A 14,474-nucleotide genomic window follows, 5' to 3' on the forward strand; every position below is an offset into this window, starting at 1 on the left:
TTGTTTTAATGGAAGCAGCCAATCTGATTCTTTTGTGCTGAAGGTTTTCTGCGGGGTTTCTTCTGTGCATGTTTATATGCCTTAGTCCTAGGTGCATGAGAAAGCAGCACTTTACAATTGCTGTTGATGGCTGTGGTCTTACCTCTCAGATACCAAGGCTTCTGCTTAGGACCGGAGAAAGGCTCCTGCATTTGATGGATCTCCCCAAGTGCATATCTAATGAAGAAAATAATGCTAACTAGGTCAATCGAATGCCCTTAACAAGTTGGCTTGTTCTGGGTGTGTACCAGAAAATTTGTTTCATAGCTACTAGTGCAACAGGCGTTATGTTCTGTACATATCAGTGTCTTTGTGTACCTTGACCTCAGGTTGTCCTGGCACAGAAGGCATCCATTCAGGCAGAGACCTCACTTTGGGTTTCATGTCAGGATTGCTTTGTGCAAAGTGAGAGTCTTCAGCTCCAGGCTTTGCTAAGAACAGCATGCTTCAAATTCCAAAAAGCTCCCACCCGCATCTGAAGAGCAGCCCTTAGAAGTCTGAGCATAGCGTTCTCGCTTTAGACCATGAATCTGACCCAAGGAAATTTCCTGTACTGTTGGCAACTAAAACCTTCTTCAGTTTGGGGAGGAAGGGCTGAGGAGAGAGAAAGGGAATAGGGGAGTCTGTGTGAGGTGAGGAAATGGGAGGTGGTGAACCCCTTCTGGTGGTGGCCCCTACTGGAAGCTGGGCAGATGTTGGTGATGCCGTGCTGTTGGACTTCCCAGCCTCCAGAACCATGAATCCTACAAACCTCCACTCTTTATAAATTACCCATCTCAGGTATTTTATTACCAGGGAACGAGGGAACGTCGAGGGAGTCTGGCCAGGCTCATTTCCTCTAGCTCCCAGTTAGCTGTCGACTCGGAAATATCTTTATAAACAGTCTTGTTTTTATCTCTTCCTAAGATGCCAGTGGCTCTGGTCCCTTAGCACGGTGACAGACACGACTTGGCTAAAAAAACACAATGTGATTTATGATATTCATAAATCACAGAGCCCGACGATATGATTAAATCTCCTACTTACAGCTAAGACGTCAAAGGGGGTCAGTAATCATTTTAAATGTAGGGTTGTAGTTTTTGTGTCAAAACTGCACCGTTTTGTACACTCTGAGGTCAATGTGAATGTACTATCTCTGCACACCGTGTCCATATATCACCCAGCAAGGCCCCTGCAGGCTCTGCGTCCCTGGACCTGTGGAGGTGGTCCCCTGTGCTCAGAGGATGCTCCTGCCACCTTAGCATCTTCCTCCCCTGTTTTCCTTTCAGCTGGGGCCATCTGGACCAGGAAAGGATGGTGGTTGTGCCGTGAATGTGCACCGCATCAGTTACCAGCTAAGAGGTCATTCTTTGTTCCAGGAGAAGTGACATCCAGAGACACCATTAATTAAAACTTCATCTGTTTTGTGGTAATCCACCCCACCCTGCTTGCTGTTCCTCCCCCATTCCTGGCATATCAGCAATTAGTTAAGCCAAGCTGCAATGGTGGAAGCTGCTACTAATTAATTTCTCACATCGATGGAGACCTTTGACTAGCGGGGCATATTAAAAAATTTTTAAAAAGACTCCAAATGCAAGCATTCCATCTGTCCCCGAGGCCCGGGGATTTCCTTCAGTGCCATTTTCTTTTCCCTGTTCACTGAAAGATGGTACATGGAGTGACAGGCTTGGAGAACCAAGTCGTTGCTCTTTAAATAGATGCAGGCTCTGATTTTTTTTTTTTTTTTTAATAATGAAACCTCAATTTGGGGGTTGAGGATCAAGTTCTCTTCTGCTCCCATTTCTAATCTGTTTTTTTTTAAACATTTCTGATCACATCTTTTTTTTTTTAATATTTATTTTTTTTAGTTTTCGGCGGACACAACATCTTTGTTGGTATGTGGTGCTGAGGATCGAACCCGGGCCGCACGCACGCCAGGCGAGCGCGCTACCGCTTGAGCCACATCCCCAGCCCTAATCTGTTTTTTTTTTTTTTTTTTTTTTTTTTTTTTTTTTAGGATTTAGCCCATCAGTTGGCAGCCTTTGAATGAATTGGTGGGGACATAAAGGCCTTTGTGAGGTATGCTTGGAGGGACCATGGTCACATCCATAGCTGGCTTTTTCTCTTAAAGATTCAGGTCAAATTGGCAAGTATTTGCCAAGAAGTGCTGAGCTAGATGTCAGGAGGGACAGGAGAGGGATTGAGAGGGTTTCTATCCTCCCAGGCAGATAAACCCTGACCCTGGAAATTGGTACTCGAAACAAGGCGTTCCATAATTCAGGGTTGGTTGGGGGCTGCAGAGCATTCAGAGAAAGTTTCTAGAGCCCAGGTTACCAAGGAAGACTTAAAGATATCAAGAATGAACTTGGTAATCACGAATAAAATCTTCATTTGAGAGTGAATACCCTGACCTGCTTTTTTTTTTTTTTTTTTCCTTCTAAGTCTGAACTATTTGGGAAGGTCCTTGGGGAAAATCAAGTGAAGTGGGCATATCTTTTGGCTAAATGATAGCCAACTACTATCTGATCACATTTGTAAAGTGACACAATTTAATTACCAGTTCTGAGGGAGACATCAGAATGCTTTGTGTCTAATGAGTATGTTTTTTTTTCCCCCAGACACAAATGTCTTTAAATGAACATTTACCGGTTAGTTCTCATTTAACTCTTTTATGGATAGAAAAGCAAGTTATATTACTCCTGTCTTATAGATGGAGCTGAGACCACCTGCCACAAAGCTTCTTGTTGATGCTGCAAGTTCAGACTGTCAGGTGACCCATGGGCTATTCAGAAAAGGATTCAAGAACTTACTTTAATCCCTGAATGGAGATTTGGGTGTTCTGTGTGTAGATGCTCTTTAGAATTTGTTTCTCTCTTGTTTACTTGATTTCATTTTTCGTCACATGCTGCATGGTTTATGAGCTTAGGAATCTGGGCCTCAGAGCGATCCTCATCCATTGTCTGCATTGAACTGTTGAGTGATAAAAGGAGGGACCAGTTTCTTCAGCATCCTCTATTCAAGTTGTTAGTCCTCTCCAGGCCACCTGCTTTTGTTTTATGGAATTCCACATGCTTCATTTTTTTTTTCTGGAACATTTCATGAGCGTTGTAGAGTTTGCATTATTCTCTGCAGAAAGGCAGGGACCTTGTTTTGCTCTGCAACTCTCCTGGCATCCAGCTCCAAGGTTTGAGAGTTGTTGGCACTTGTCTTTCCATAAATATTTGATTAAGTGAGTTGTCAGAGGAACTGGGGTCTCTGCTGGGGGGTTCTGCTTCTGTGAGAAGCTCAGGTGTGGAATTTGTACAGTGGATAGGTGAATTTGTACCTGCACAGGGGCCTCACCTACTGTGAAACATTCACTTCATTGACAAACAGCTACGGGAGCATGTGGTGCCGTCCAAACACTGGGCTAGGTCCTGGGATCCAAAGACAAATGGACGGTCCCTGCTGTCAAGAAGCTTGAAGTCAAACGCAGAGAGAGAAATTAAAATGATTACAATTACATCCTGCCAGGATCGAAGATTGGCCAAGTAAGAAGCAGCTCAGACAACTAGACTGGTTGAAAATGTGGGACTCCTAAGAAGGTGGATAGTTTGGCATTCTTTAAAGTAATGTTTCTTAAATATTAGTTCAACACATAATCAGCTTTGATGTAAAGAAAAGGATTCTCTGGGGCTGGGGCTGTAGCTCCATGGCAGAGTGCTTGCCTAGCATGGGTGAGGCACTGGGTTCAATCTCAGCACGGCATAAAAAACTAAACAAATAAAGGCATGCTATCCATCTACAAGTATTAAAAAACAATTTAAAAGAGAAAAGGATTCTCTGTTAAGAAAAATTGCCTTTTTCTTTCCTTGTTTAAAATAAGGGATTTACAATAGACAAGGAACACATAGGAACATTTTAACCTTTTGAAAATGCAGTCTTTGAAACCAGGTAATTAATTCTTTGGGAAGCATTAAAATGTTTAGGACTTAGCCAGCATGGTGGTTCATGCCTGTAATCCCAACGACTCAGGAGGCTGAGGCAGGAGGATAAAAGATGTGAGGCCAACCTGGGAAATTTAGCAAGACCCTGTTTCAAAAGCAAGCAAGCAAGCAAACAACAATAAAACAACAAAAATCAAACCAAACCAAAACAAAACAAAAACCTAGAACAAAACCCAAACCCACCAAACCCCCGATACCCAACAACAACAAAACAGGGCAGGGAATGTGGCCCCACGGTTGAGTGCTGGCCTGGCATGCATGAGGCACTGGGTTTCTTCCCCAGTACAGCCAACAACAACAAAAAAGCCTAAGATTTGTCTTGTGACATGACCCATGCGGCCTTAAACTGTCCCCGCATTGGCCCGGGGCTGTTCAGAGTAACCTTTCACATCCAGGGCGAAAATACTTATGAGGGACAGACTAATGAGGAAGTGGAACGACCCCACTTGGAGTACTTTAACTCTTGTCATTAATTTATTTGCCACCTGTTACCTAGACGCTGCTCACGGGGACCTGAGTTAACCACATCCTCTGTCGTTAACTCCTTCAGTGTTTTAACGACCCGTGTTTGCTAGTGTCCTGGGCAGACGCCCACCTGCGCTGCTCTTCAACCTGACTCTGGGAGTAGAAAGCCCAAGGCCAGGGGAGGGTCCTCAGGGAAGGCTAAATTGATCTGCTCCTGGTGTCTAGAGGGGACAGAACAGCGTTGTGGAGTGGGGAGGAGTCCACGAAAAGGAACGACTTTAGGAAAGGTCATGGTGTGGCCTCTGGAAAGTACAGCATGGTTCCAGGACAAGATAGGAGGCTGGATGAGCAGCCCTGGGCCACACAGGACAGGCCAAGGGAAGGAGTTTCCTCTCTCAGGTTAGGTCAATGGAGTAAGGCAAAAACCCAGAAACTAAAAAATTGTCTTCCTTCCTTCCTTCCTTCCTTCCTTCCTTCCTTCCTTCCTTCCTTCCTTCCTTCCTTCTTTCCTTCCTTCCTTCCTTCCTTCCTTCCTTCCTTCCTTCCTTTCCTTCCTTCCCCCCCCCTCTCTCTCTCTCTCTCTCTCTTTCTTTCTTTCTTTCTTTCTTTCTTTCTTTCTTTCTTTCTTTCTTTCCCCTACATACACACAAAACTTTTCCCTCCACAGTTCATTATGAAAAATTTCAAAAATATAGAAAAATTTAAAGACAAATTCAGTCAATACCACTTACATTTTACAATTAATGTCTTGCTGTATTTGTCTGAGCAGTTCCTAAAATGTGTCCTGCAGGCCCCTAGAGAATGCAAGAAACTTAAAGGGGATCCTTGAAGCCAAAATGATTTTCATAATAATACTAAAATCATATTTGAGGTTTTTTTCCTGCAACGATATTTGCAATGATGGGCAAACGTGAGGGTAGGCGAAACTTTGGCACCTCAGCATGAAGACAGGCCGAGGTACCCACTGTACCAGAAGTCATGGAGTTCTTACTGCCAATCACTTGTAGCATAAGAAAGACCATTTAACAACAGCCGTGATGAAACATTACCAATTCTTAGTTCATTAAGTCTTAACTTTGGAGTGCGTATCTTTTTAATATTTTGGGCGATGAAATGAGAATTGTGCATAAAACACTGCCCCTCCATATTGAAAAATGATGGCTCTCTGGAGAAGAGTGATTGTGTGACTGTTTGAATTACTAGCTAAACTAGCAGACTTTTCGTGGAACACCAGTTTTCATTTGAAATCGGCTGTGTTGTTTTTCTAGGGTTGCTGTAACAAATTACCATAGCCCGGTTGCCTCAAAACAACAGAGTGTATTCTCTTCCAGTTCTGAAGGCCGGAGTCTCAAACCAAGGTGCTGGAAGGCCCATGCTCTCTCTCTCTCTCTCTCTTTTTTTTTTTTTTTTGGTACCAAGGATTGAACCCAGGGGTGCTTTACCACTGAGCCACATCCCCAGCCTTTTGTAATATTTTATTTAGAGGTAGAGTCCCTCTGAGTTGCTAAGTACCTCACTAATCTGCTGAGGCTGGCTTTGAACTCCCCATCCTCCTGCCTCAGCCTCCTGAGTTGCTGGGATTATAGGTGTGCGCCACTGAGCCTGGCTCATGGTCTCTCTTGAGGTTCCGGGGGAGAATCTGTTTCTCACCCCTCGTAGCTTCTGGTGGTGATCGGCAGCATCACTCCAAAGTACCTTCATCTTCACACGACCTTCTCTTGTTTGGGTCCCTGTGTCCTCTCCTATCTCTCCCAAATCTCCTTCTGCCTCTTTCTTATAAGGGACCTGTCACTGGATGTAGGCCTGCCTAGATAATCCAGGGACAGCCTCCCTGCTCATGTCCTCAACTTAATCACAGCTTTTGTTATGGAAGGTAATATCCAGAGGTTCCTGAGACTCTGGGAAGTGAATGCACTTTTAGGGTGATATGATGCTGGTGGTGTATTTTATTCTATTCATCACAATGACTGACAGATAAACTACAGTTATTCAGACTTGGATATTTGCCAAACATTTTCTTGGAAATGAATAAAGTGAGTCTCTCTCTTCAAGGAAAACGATTGACATTTTTTTTTTTTTTTTGGTGACATTTTTTTTTTCTAGATTAGAAAATTCTAGCTTTGAAATAAAAAACAGGATTCTGGGAAAACTCGTATTCACTACCATGAGCTTGACAGTTTCTCAATACTTGAAGACTTTTCTCATGAGATTATTGGTACTATGAATGTATGGGATTTAAAAAATATATGTATATATTCCATAATGAATGTGTCAGCATTTGAAAGTTCTGCATAACTCAGTGAATCAATGTTTTCCAAACGGTTAGTGCTTGATGTCATAAAATCATAAGGAGGTAAAAAAAATCCATTCAAAGTGCAAGATAGATCAATGGATTTTAATGCAATCAAGTATGAGAAGTTCACTGATAATGTTTCAGATTCCACATCACAAATAACTTTTAAGAAACAATCACTTTTCCAGTTTGAGTTAGCATGGAAAAAGTATGTCTACAATTATCTGAAAAGGTTATTAAAACATAACCTTTGCCCCTTAGAGTATCTGTGTGGCTGAATTTTTTTCATATACTTTAACTAAAACAAAATAGCACAAAAGATTGAATGAAGAGACAGATATGAGAACCAGTCGGCTGTTTTCTATTAAGAAGTAGAAGAACTTGGGTTTGGTGGCACACGCCTGTAATTCTGGTGACCCGAGAGGCTGAAGCAGGAGGATAGCAAGTTTGAGGCCAGCCTCAACAACTTAGTAAGACTTTATCTCAAAATAATCAATCAAAAAAGACTTGGGGAGTGGCTCAGTGGCAGAGGACCCCTGGACTCAATCTCCAGTACTTTGAAAGATAAAAGAGCATGAGAGAGAAGTACAAGATGTTAAAAAAGAGATTTATAAAAATACAAAATATTGCCACAATTATTTTTTTTCATTTTGGAAGAAATAATTATTTTTCTTAGAATATTTTTCCAGGATAACATAGGTTTATTTATTTATTTTTAAAGAGTTAATAAATATTTAGAGGTCTAGGGGCATAACTCCAAGGTAGAGCACTTGCCTAGCTTGCTCAGGGGCCTGGGTACAATCCCTACCACTCCACTGGGGGGGGGGGTGTGAATTAGAATCTTCTTCAGCTTAATTTATGTTAATTGACAGATTTAATGCACCAAATAAACACTCTTTGAGTTCTTAACATTTTTCTGTTATGTAAAAGGTACTCAAAACCAGAGAGTTTGAGAACTGCTCTTCTAGGAGTGTGGGTAGTGTAGAGGACTGGGGTTTGTTGGACTCTGGGGTGCCGCAGTCTGGCTGGGCACAGAATCACGAGCCACTCAAGCAGGAACAAAACTTTATTTTTGAAAATGCCGCCAATACCCCGTACACGTCTGGGAAGCCACCCGGTCCACCCACGCGGAATTCCCTCCTACTGCACTTTCCCAACCAATGGGAACTCTCCAGGAGTCCTGTAGCAGGCCGAGGTGAACAGCAGGAGTCCAATATCCATATGAATGCAAATCTTAACATAATCATATCCTCTCAATGGCTAGCTGGCGTCACCTTACAACCAAAAGTGCCATGCATCATATTACTTGGCTGTGGCTCTTAGCACTGGGGAGTGTGGGGGCTTCCAAACAGACTGAATGGCAGGAACGAGGAACCAGGGAACTCTCTTCCATCCTGGGAACTCTTCCTTTTGGTTCTCTGATCTCTTTCTCCCATTGTCCTCACACCTCTCAGAACAACTTTTTTTCCCCCTTGTTCTAAACATTCTTCCCTGGACTTTTTCTTTTCTCTTCCTCTCACTCTGTGGGCACTCAACTACTGAATGGCTTTAATTACTATGAATTGCCTGGGGCTGAGGGGTTACTTCTTCTCAGCTATGGTCTCAGCCCCTAGATTAAAAACCTAGCACACTGTGGGTGCTTAATAAGGAGTTTTTCTGTGAATGAAAGAATCACCATTCATGCACAACAGCGACAGGGAAGCCCCTCTGAACTTGGCTGCCTTGAGTCCCGTTGAACACAAGGGACACTCACAAGAAATGTAAGTGTGACTCCAGAAAAAAGAATTTGCAGGGAAGAGAAGTGGAGCCTTTCTGGAAAGCACTCTGGTGATTCATCATTCAGATAAGTATACATAGACCCTGTGGCTCAGCAGCATCTTTCCTGGTTATGTTCCAGAAGAAAATAACAACCTAGATGGGTCCATAAGAGAACACAAATGGCGATGTCCTTTCTAGCATGATTTGTTGTGAAGAGAGTTGGAAGCAATTTTGATGTCCTTTATTGGGAAAGGTCACATGAAATGTTGCTGATGCATAATGGGGGCCAGTGCGAAGTAATTGGAAGCAAATGTGTAGACAGAGCAGCATCCACAAGTCTGAAAGCATTGGGCGGTGGAACGAGGTGAGAAACCCAGGCATCTCCATTGCATGATGTCACTTGCGTAAATTAAAAACACCTGCTTGGAGCTGCTGAAAAACTTTCTATGTCTTGACTTAGGTGTTGGTTTACCTAGGTGTGCGCGTCTGTGCAAATTCAACAACCTTCCTAATTAAGGTCATTTCACTTGACCATATGCTTGTAACACCTCAATGAAAGAAACCAAAAAAAACAATGTGCACATGAAATAGGAAATGTAAGAACACTACCAAAATGAGAGGATATGCCTCAAACACATTGGGAATTGGCTCGAGGTAGGGAGAATGGAGACAAAGTGAATAGGTGAATGAATGAGTTTTTTAAAAAATTAAAAATGGTCTTTGCATAGACAAGCAATAATGATGGACCTGAGCTGAGCAGTTGGAGGTCTCCTGTCTATTTCATCTATTCATCCATGGGTTTAACTACCTACAGAGCCATCTCCACTCATGCTATCACTTGACCCATGTATGTCATCCTTCCCAAATCTTCACATCCCCACTCTCTTCCTAAACTCCCATTCTACATCTTTATTTGCCTTCTAGGGATTCCCCACCTGGGTGCTTTCTTTTCTGTGCCAACAATGTTATCGTCCTTCAAAGAAGGTTCAGGGCAGACAATTCAAATCCTAATAGCTAAGGGAGTCTCTGCTCTTCTCCTTGTCCTTTCAATAGGAGCAGCATTTTGGACCAGCAGCATTGGCCTCCCCTGGAAGCTTATTAGAAATGCAGAATCTCAGATCCTGCCCCAGATTTATCAATCGCAACTCTCTTTTCACCAAGATCCCAGGTGATTTGGCTGCAAACTGATGCTGGAGAAGCTCTGGTCAATTTCTTATTTTACTTTGTGAGCTGGAAATAAGTAGGAACCCCTTCTGGAGGACCCAAGTGGGGTTAAAGGCGCACTCCACTCAGGCTTTGTAGGTCTGATACATGAAGAGTAAGGCATCCGGACTTCTAGTCACTTGTTGGGCGAGTGACCTTGAAGAGGCTACTTCTCGTTACACATTTCAATAGCTCTCTGTATTAACAAAGCACTTCTCCATCAATTTATTAGTGATTCTCTCTCCAATTCTGTGCATCATCTCTCCAAGCAATAAATGGCGGTGGATTTTCTTTGTAACCCATATAAGTGGTTGATAAATTGTAAACAAATGGGTTGAGAAGGTAACATAGCGGAAAAGTGTTTCAATTTGCCTTCATCCATCCTCCATGCATCACTTAGGGGAGAAATCAAGTGCTCGCCGACTCCATCCTGTGTTTAGAATGTAATTCTAAACAGAGGCAAAGAGAGAACAACTTGCTATTCCACTATATAAACCATTAGTTTAATAACTTTGGGTGGGTTTGACAAGGTGGTCTGTCAATCCAATGACATTAGCTGAACTGAAGTCCAGCGTCAAGGAAATGCAGCAAAAGCCTTCCAACCTCTGACTGTATCTGCACCACTGTGGAGCTCCTGTGTTCATGGAGATCCAGCCTATTCCGTGACAGTTTAGGGAGTAGTTTGAACTGGGGCATAAAATAAAACAACGAATATAGATTCCAATCTTTTCTCCTATATAAATTAGCTTCCTGAAATAGCTTCCTCCTGGCCCGAAGAGCGAAAGGCGGTTGGTTATAAAATGCCCTGTCCATCTGCACGTATCTGTCTCAGGAATCTCTTTAAGTTCTCTTCTTCTCCCTAAATGGCTTCTCTGCCAAATAACCACCTTTGGCTTCAGGGCTTGAACTTCTCCTTGTTCTGGTGCCTTCCCTTTTCAGAGAAAAGCTCCAGTTCCCTTGGCTTCACATCCATCTTCACGTATCTGTCTCAGGAATCTCTTTAAGTTCTCTTCTTCTCCCTAAATGGCAGCACCACACACCCAGCCTTCCTGCTGTCCAGCCCAGGATAACAGCCTAGGTGCACTGCCTGGGCTGTGTGGACTCTACGCTCTCCCAACAGAGTCTGGAGACCTCCCCCTCTTCACCCAGGTCATGGCCACAGGTCCCGGATTCACCAAGACATGCAGGCGAAAGGTGCAGATGATGATTGTCAACCTATCAATTGGGGGGATTGATCCATTGAGAAAGCTACCTATGCACCATTAAAAAAAAAATTGAACTTTGACACAGGTACCAACACAAGTGTAAATAGGTAACTAAAACTAGGTGAGTGTCAATAAGAAAAAGACAGGGAGTCAGGAAGACAAACTTCCGGTGGGCAGCATCAAAGAACCTGCTGACCCCAACAGAATTTGACGGATACCCTGCCAGCCCTCACAGAAGAAAGCAATTATTTTAAGAAAATCTATTTGAGGGTAACACTGTCATTATCCTTTTAACGGTACTGCTCCAACAATCCAGTTACAGTTGGCTTTAAAAAATAAGAAATGCTCTTTTTGCCAATACAATTAAAGCGTTTTGGAGAGGCAGATGGTATTAGTTCAGCTTGTCGAGGCTTTTTCTCGCCACGTCTAGAAAAGAACATTTTTGCAAGTGTGGTACAGTGCAGAGCCAAGTTCAATACAGGCGTGCATAGCCAAGCGATTGTAGTGGTCTACTAGGGGAAAAATAAATAAATAAATAAGAGAAATGCCAATGCAAAATGGAGCTTTCTTTAGGTTTCAGACAAATCTGTTTTACATCAGTGGAGAATAAGTGGAAAATTACTGTGCTTTCCAAATAACAAGAGAAAAGATAACTTTGGGGGGAAATCAAGAAGTTTTTCTGTATGGAATAAATCAGTTGCCCTGAAATTAGGTGACTTCTCTTTCCTCTGTGGAGGGCAACTCTCTTTGCCTGGCACAAGGTGTTCTAAAGGGCTTTAAGCAGAGCTGATTAAAAGAACTGAGAGCAGGAACTGGTAAAGAAGGACCAGAAAACTAAACAGGTTACAGGTTTGGTACATGTCTCTTCATCACTTGAAACCTAAAATGCACCCATAGAAGACTACTCATGCCTCTATTTGGGTCCTGAAGGCATTCTTCTTTGGAAACTTTGCAGCACATTGGCCAGACAAATCAGAAAAATTTCTCCTTCAGCAGTGTGCAGATACTCTCATTTTATATTAACTAGGGCAGGAATGAGCTAAGTAAAGAAGTGAGAGGAGTTGGGAAAATTAGATTGCCCTAAAATTTGGAACCCACAAAGCAATTCTAACTTGGAAGTAAAAGAGATGGTTTTGTTTTACACAGAGAGAGATGACCACGTTGCAATGAGGTACATGAAGGAAATCCGTTGATTAGGGTTTCTCAATTTTCATATAATTGTGTCAGAGCAAAAACCTTTCTCCTTATTAGAAAACTCTGTGGAGGATTGCAGTGGGCTTCTTTACCAGCTACTTCTGGGCATGACCTTGAGCTAGTCACTCTCTTCTGACCTGAGAGTCTTCCACCATGAGATGAAGAGATGGACTAAAGGATGTCTGTTGGGAGACCCTGAGTTTGGTGCATGGTGCATTTGTTGTAGAAATTCACATATCACCAGGGAGATCCTGCACCCACATGACAGAAGTTTCAATGCCCGGCAATGGATTTTAGGCGTTGGCTTAACAGTAGAGGCATTTGTTTAACGGTCAAGGTGACTCTCTGTTGGCGCACCTCCTGGCACGACCCTGTGTGGTCCTCTAAATAGGTATGCATGACCGCTCTCCTTCCTCTCACGGCCAGATTTCTAGAACAGCTCGTTTTCAACTACTATGTCCATGACCTCATCTGTCATCCCACCTTCAACTCCCTGAAATTTGTTTTTCTGCCAAGGTCATCACCAACCTCCAAGTTGCCAGATCCCATAGACCCTGCTCAGACCCATCACTTTCTTGAGTTCTCAGATTTTTCTACTGTTGACAGGTTCCTCTTCTTGAAACTGTCTTCTTCCTTTACTTCCCAAACCCCATTCCTCACCAACTGCTGCTTCTCTGTTTTTTTGATGGGCATCTATTCCTTACCTACCCTTTGAATCCCTGTTCTGCTTCAAGCTGATACCCCCTCCCCCATGCAAACTCTCTCTCTAGATAAAAGCTTTTAACACTACCTCAATACTACACTCCCTAACCTGTATCTTTAACCGAGACCTCTCTCTCTATCCTACTGCGTACTGGATAATTTATCTGGAATTCTCACAGCTACCCCCAAATCATACCCCAAATTCAACTTCCTGGCTTCCCCCACGAATGTTTCCCCATTCTCACATTGTTTCCTAAATAAGTATTCAACTCTGCAGTTTACCTGTTGCTCAAGGTAGAAATTTGGGAGTGACTATGGATTATCCTCCCACGTCCTCATCTTGTCCCCTATATCTAATCAACCAAGAGCCACCAATTCTGTTTGTCTCCTACTCCCCACCGGCTCAATCCCCGCCCTGGTCCAGGCCCTCATCCTCTCTCTCTGGGCCTTTGGATCCATCCTGTCCATCGCCAGCCTCTGAGCCTCTCATCCTCTGCACTGGCACCAGTGGCTCCTTTCTTACCCTCGACTTTCATCATTCTGACAAAGAACAAGCATTCTTTGTTGCCTTGAATGCTCAGTTGATGCTAGGCATGATCTTGAAATTCACCAAGAAAATAAGATGGATGAATCCAGAGGGTGATAAGAGAAGGCACCCCTTCACTGCCCCTAACACATGTATGGTCAAAAGAGCTTCTCTGCCCATCTTGGCCCAAACCAATGGAGGCTATCACTTCTACAAACTGCCTATCACTTCAAACAAAACTGCCTTTTGTTTGAGTTCAACGTAATGATGAAAAAATACTAGAGATTGAGTCAGGATATACAGACTGAACATATCAACACCTCCAGTGATAGATGTTTTCAAAGGACGACTGATTAAAATATGCTTTCTGAGTGATTAATAGAACAGGAGATCTATTTGCATGCGAAAGAATGAGCAGAGAGATGGACCAAAATGATGTCTTCTTCCTTAAGGAACAAGAAGCAGTCCTCCCCCCAGCGCTCTTCACATCGGAGATGAAAATAGAAGCAACCTTGAGGCAATTTCATTTGAACAGAGAGTAAAATAACAGATTATTTTGTCAATAGTTAGCTATTAACATTGAGTTCAGTAGATATTTAAAAGGAATTCACCGGAGGAGTCTCACAATGAAACTACCTGGATTTCAAGCTTTGGTATCAATTATGAAAATATTTTATAACAAGGTCTTTTTGTGACCTCAATAGGTAAGCACCTGTGGAATGGTGTCCTTTGATATAAAATCTTATCCTTTAGGGAATAGTAATAGGGTGAGGATGCAGCAGAAAGTGAAGAACATTTTTTTTTTCCTATAACACAATGCTAGAGATATTTGTAATGTCTAAAAATAAGAAAGGATTTATTCCACATTGTACACTTCAGCTGTAATCTGGAACTATTTTGTCACAAGAAATCGGAACCAAGCATATCCTAGTTCCAAGCATAATTTGGCATTATTTTATTATATGTGGTTCCAATTTCTTGGAGTGAAATAAGTCCAATTTGTTTCTCGTGAATCCAATTCAGAGTGCTCTTTCCAAAGGAACTTGGCATCAGAGAGTACGTGAAGGAATGTATGTGGCTATGGGTACTGCAAGAAGGAATTGGGCATTATTACTGAATTGATA

Source organism: Spermophilus citellus, assembly GCF_964194105.1.
Source record: "Spermophilus citellus genome assembly, chromosome: 5".
Taxonomy (NCBI): Eukaryota; Metazoa; Chordata; class Mammalia; order Rodentia; family Sciuridae; genus Spermophilus; species Spermophilus citellus.